The sequence below is a fragment of the Eretmochelys imbricata genome, chromosome 2 (assembly GCF_965152235.1).
Source record: "Eretmochelys imbricata isolate rEreImb1 chromosome 2, rEreImb1.hap1, whole genome shotgun sequence".
Classification (NCBI taxonomy): domain Eukaryota; kingdom Metazoa; phylum Chordata; order Testudines; family Cheloniidae; genus Eretmochelys; species Eretmochelys imbricata.
In genome coordinates, this window is record NC_135573.1 from 213,233,368 (window position 1) to 213,239,367 (window position 6,000).

A 6,000-nucleotide genomic window follows, 5' to 3' on the forward strand; every position below is an offset into this window, starting at 1 on the left:
TGGAGTGCCCCAAGGGTTGGTCCTGGGGCCAGTTTTGTTCAATGTCTTCATTAATGATCTGGAGGATCATTGCACCCTCAGCAAGTTTGCAGATGACACTAAACTGGGAGAAGTGGTAGATACGCTTGAGGGTAGGGATAGGATACAGAGGACCCTAGACAAATTAGAGGATTGGGCCAAAAGAAATCTGATGAGGTTAACAAGGACAAGTGCACAGTCCTGCACTTAGGATGGAAGAATCCCATGCACTGCTACAGACTAGGAACTGAGTGGCTAGGCAGCAGTTCTGCAGAAAAGGACCTAGGGGTTACAGTGGACAAGAAGCTGTATATGAGTCAGTGTGCCCTTGTTGCCAAGAAGGCTAACGGCATTTTGGGCTGTATAAGTAGGAGTATTACCAGCAGATTGAGGGAAATGATCATTCCCCTCTATTCGGCATTGGTGAGGACTCATCTGGAGTACTGTGTCCAGTTTTGGGCCCTACACTACAAGAAGGATGTGGAAAAATTGGAAAGAGTCCAGCGGAGGGCAACAAAAATGATTAGGGGGCTGAAGCACATGATTTATGAGGAGAGGCTGAGGGGACTGGGATTATTTATTCTGCAGAAGAGAAGAATGAAGGGGGATTTGGTAGCTGCTTTCGACTACCTGAAAGGGGGTTCCAAAGAGAATGGATCTAGACTGGTCTCAGTGGTAGCAGATGACAGAACAAGGAGTAATGGTCTCAAGTTGCAGTGGGGGAGCTTTAGGTTGGATATTAGGAAAACCTTTTTCACTAGGAAGGTGGTGAAGCACTCGAATGGGTTACCTAGGGAGGTGGTGGAATCTCCTTCCTTTGAGGTTTTTAAGGTCAGGCTTGACAAAGCCCTGGCTGGGATGATTTAGTTGGGGCTTGGTCCTGCTTTGAGCAGGGGGTTGGACTAGATGACCTCCTGAGGTCCCTTCCAACCCTGATATTCTAGGATTCTATGCGATGGACTGAAAGTTGAAGGGGAGTAGTATGAGGGACAAGAGGAGGAAGAGACAAGGGCAGAGCAGGAATGCAGAATTGGGAAGTGATGTGTCCATGTTGTATGGCAGGAAACCATGGTGTGAAGGTCATATCTGAAGACAAAATCCCCCACCCCACACTCCCAAGAGTCATATCGTACAGATTTTGCGTTCTTGTTCAGATCCATCTTAAGGTCCAATCCAGATCCAAACATCTCCAAAGTTCAAGAGTGTTCAGAACTGATCAAGCTTGAGCATGTCTCAATGTGTGTCATGGTCTCAGGGTCAGTGTCACATGTGGTTTCACATTTTGTGAGTCATTTGTGAGTCACAAAGGCTCATATTTACACTCTTTTGGTACAACTGGAATGATATATGTTTAAACAAACAAATTCTCATGTCCATTTGTCCACTTTACAGTCAACTGCTGTATTTTAAGAAAAAGAACAGCATTCTCTCTAGATCCCCTAAATTCAAATTCTGCATCTAGGTGATGGGAAACTAGTATAAATAAGTTATACATTTGGAGAGCAAGGAACCAAACGAACAAATATATGTAAACAAACCACTCATACAGCACACAGGAAAAAAAGACTGAACAGCAGTATCAGCTTCGTGTAGATCTACAGTAAAAACAAAACAAAAGCAAAATGGACTAACAAGACCATAGAATAGATCAACAGATTGCTGGAATACAAACAAGAAGAATTATTAGTTTATTCTGCTATTGCTATACAGTATAGCAAACTTTCCATTCAACTGTCTTTTGCAGTATGGTCTGCAAATAAAAACTTTCAGCCAATCCTGAGTTTTCTCATGGACATGTAAAATAAACCAAGAATTTTGGAGGGGGTATAAGCCTTCATGCTTTGGGATATAAGCCAACCTCTAATTAATGGGGTTAGTAAGAAACTTGAATGGAATGTAGACTATTCCATAACTTCCTAGTTCCAGGTTTCATGCACCTTCCTCTGAAACAGTTTATATTTGTCACTATTAGAGATAGAAAACTGGACTAGCTGGATCAATGATCTGACCTATGTCCCTAAATTTCTTTTTCACCTTATAGACAGTAGACATTGTTGCATTTGTGCTGAGTTATCCTCAAATGTTACATTTGTGCTGAGTTATCCTTAAAAAGGACGGAATTTCGGGGGGAGGGAATTAATTTTGGAGAACACTTAGCAGCCTGGCTGGAGACACTGCACTGCATACAATACTATTTAATTGTTAACTAAAATTACACAGTGCATCTCTATTACCTAAGCAAAGATACTTCCTAAACAAATGGCCAATAGATTTGGTAATGAAGGAGTAACAAAACATTCCAAGACAAAACACACTCACCTTGAAGGGTCTTGTTATCCTTCTCTCTCATAACCCAGTGAATTCAAGAGTGGAAGTAATGACAGCGGTCACTACTACTAGTGCAATGGGCTGTTTGCTTCTAGCCCAGAACTCTCATGTAAACACTAAAGCCAGTCTGCCAGCCTGTACTTCCACTCCCACCCTGCTTCTGTGTACACCAAACTTGCTGCCCTTCCATGTATCCTCAGTGGACAACCTGCAGCAGCAGACGGCCCTGGAGTGTGTGCTAAATCCATACATTCTGGACTTGAAACCTACTAGGAATGTTTATTTTTCATTTTAGAGCCAGGGAATAAGTTGGAGGGTTTGTTCTTTCAGGAGTATAGAAAGAGAGAAAAAGAAGGCAGCACTAGAGGATGGGGAAAATTGGCAGGTGTCTCTCCTCTTTGAACCTGGAGAGGACTGTGGGTTGAGAGCGAACAGCTCTGGTAGCCCATAAGCTGCAAGACTGTGCTCTGGTAGCAGCAGTCTGCCATCACAGGCAACAGATGCTAGCATGGAACTACCATGAAGATAACTGCATGCTGCAAGCATTGCTTATTGTGAGGCTGTTGACAATGTCACCCCGATTTGTACTATGGACAGCACAGTAAGAGTTCAAGTCATTTGCTAGGCAGGATGTCATGGGGTAGCTTTTGAGCCTTTTGCGGTTGAAGCCCTTCCCCCAAAATATGCAGGGACATGGCTGTGTGACTCCCATTAAGTCAATGGCCTTTTCTTTTCCAGCAGTCCATTTTGTCCCATAGTCCTGGCACAAATAATTTAGTCTCAAATCCAGAAACCATTTTTTCTCCTGCTAAATCTGCAAACATTTATTACTTCAAGTTTGGATTAAGGTTCAGATGTAGTTCAGACAAATCCAATTATATAAATGAAATAACAAAATAACTTAATTTCCTTGATGTTGTCCTCATGATGTAAAGTTATCAAATTGAGCCAAACCAAAGGTTAAATAGGCTAAATTAGTCAGCTAAAGCTAAGGAAGGCTTTATAGATGTGGTGCAAACAAAAGCTATGATTTTTTGAAAAACAAAAAACAAAAACAGCATTTTTGCAATTATATTGTGTATAACTCCTGTGCAGGAGGAGGAGGACACTGAATAGAAAAAACCCAAACAATCTGATATAGTAGATGCACAAAATCTTCTTCAAATATTTAATTGTAGATATAAGAAACTGTATTACTTAAGAGCTTGCAGTTCTCAGAGACATCTGTGCTATTCCCACATGCAGCAAGGTACACTAAGGACTGCCAGGACCAAATTTAGTCCTGGTGAAAGCCGGTGAAGTTCCATTTTCATCAGTGGAGTCCAATATCTGAATCTGGCCAGGTGTATCTGAACATTAAGAATCAGACCTAAACTGACAAATCAATTGGTTTGTATTTAATTGATGTTGCTTTTAAATTGCTTGTCCATCCTGTTTTAATTTCTCTTTCAAATAGTATCCTCTTAAGTGATGGTTCCATTTCTAAAGAGCAATGATTGAGTAATATGTGTGTAACCTGTGGATTGCAGAGACCAACTGTTTTTCTTCAGTGCCTCACTGTGGAGATGCCTGGGAAGTTTGGTTTGGCAGTCCCAAGATTTGTATGTTAGGGGATGGAGTCAGGCTGGGCATTCTCCCCAGGGGAAATTCACCTCTGGAGTTTGCTTTCTCTAAGCTAGACAGGGTACATCTACACAGCAGCTGGGAGTGTGCTTCCCAGCTTGGATAGACAGACAAATGCTAGCTCTGCTCATATTAGCATGCTAAAAATAGCAGTGTAGACATTGTGGCATGGACAGCAGCCTGGAGTAGCCTTGAGTACAACCCCATCTGACTCCAGGTCTACTGTAATTCCTATCTCCAAGATGGGTTGGAGGAATTTTGTTAATGTCACCCCATCTGTTATTTGTTTGCATTGGCTAGCACTGGCCATATTGTGGTGTTGTCTTGCTGTAAATGCACAAAAGAGGGATGGGTAGAGGACGACATAAAAGTACAAGACTAGGCAGAGAGAACTTATGCAGAGCCATGAAACTGGGTGAAAGGAGCCCGATGTGGTAAAAAACAGGAAGCTAGTGAAATGATTCAAGGAGGTGGTATTATGTGGTTAGAAAGCAGTTGGAGGGGAAAATAACTTTAGCAGTGAGATTCTGAGCAGAGAGAAGGAAAATGTGAGGAGATCATGCATCTTTGATTAAAAGAAATACAGGAATCAAATTAAGTGTTTTGGAATTTTTGAAAAAATCCCCTTCATTTCTTCATTGTTGATTAATGACTAAGTTTGAACTGATACGGTATTGTACACAGTTCAGTGACTCAAGTGTGCCACATATGTTGAAAGACATTTCTTCTGTTTTTTTTTAAACCAGAAATTTATCTAATGGGAACATTCCCCATGATACCTACCAGCCTTAGGGCTATGTTCAGACAAACCATGTTCATGGATGCCAAAAATACCCTAGCAAGGAAATAAAATAAACTGGCATGTATAATCAAATCATTTAATATTTACATAGTTTTCTTCCATATATCTCAAAGCAGTTCACAAAAGGTATATAAATATAATTATCCCCGTAAAACACAGCCAGTGAAACAGAAACAAAGAGAAGAAAAGTGAGTTGGCCATGGTCACACAGCTGGTTGGTGACCGATTCAGTGGTAAAACCCAACCATCCTTGCTTCCTCCTAACCACTGGAAGATACTGATGAAATGGACCTCCTCCTTTCTCTCCTGCTCCTTTCTCCCCTCCTTGGATGGTCTCCGAGCCCTAAGGCAAATTTCTCTGCTGGTGTAAATCAGTGCATCACCACTGAAGTCACTGGAGTGGTGCTATTTTACTTTAGCAGAGAATTTGGCCCCACGAGTTTCTATTCTTGGAAAACTGTCTTGCCATTAATGCTGGTTGAGATATATATTTCCCAGTTGAAGACATTCACAAGATAGTTTTCATCCAAACTTGTGAACAAAAATAAATACATTTGGTATTCAATGTAAACTGGAATATTTTTGTCGAAAACAGTTTGTCTGAAAAAATTCATTTTTGATTAAACCACATTTTTCAATAAAAACTATATGTCCAAAAATTTTGACCTGCCCATTATTTAATTAAGAAATAAATTGACTGTATAGCACACCTCTAATGAAGACTCAAGATGTTGAAAAGCCACTTGCTACAAGAATTTCAGTGTTTAAATTTAATAATCCTTAAGCTAAACAAGTGTTAATGTACTAAGACAACCAGAAAACTCTGAAAACATATGAAATAAACCCACAGTTTAATTATATTGTTCTGCTGTTGATATTAATCTTTGCTTGATAAGCTGAACTATTAAAATGGATTAATATAGTAACAAAGAAATGAACATAAAAACTACCAATAAGAATAGGAATTATTTAAATACAGTAAACTTACGTTAAGGTACAAAATGACTTCACTGCATCTGTTTCCAGTGTGTTCTGTGGTGTTTAGATGTTGCTTGTAACTATTAGAATTGGGAGCACTGGCTGTTGGGAGTCTGAAAGGACAGGAAAGAGGAAAGATGGCAGGGAGGAGTTGAAGAAGCTGAGGGAGAGCTACTGAGGGTGCAGCAGCAGCTTGGAAAAGAGGTTTCCATTTTAAAAAATAAAGTCCTGTTGAAGTTTGTTAGTACCTT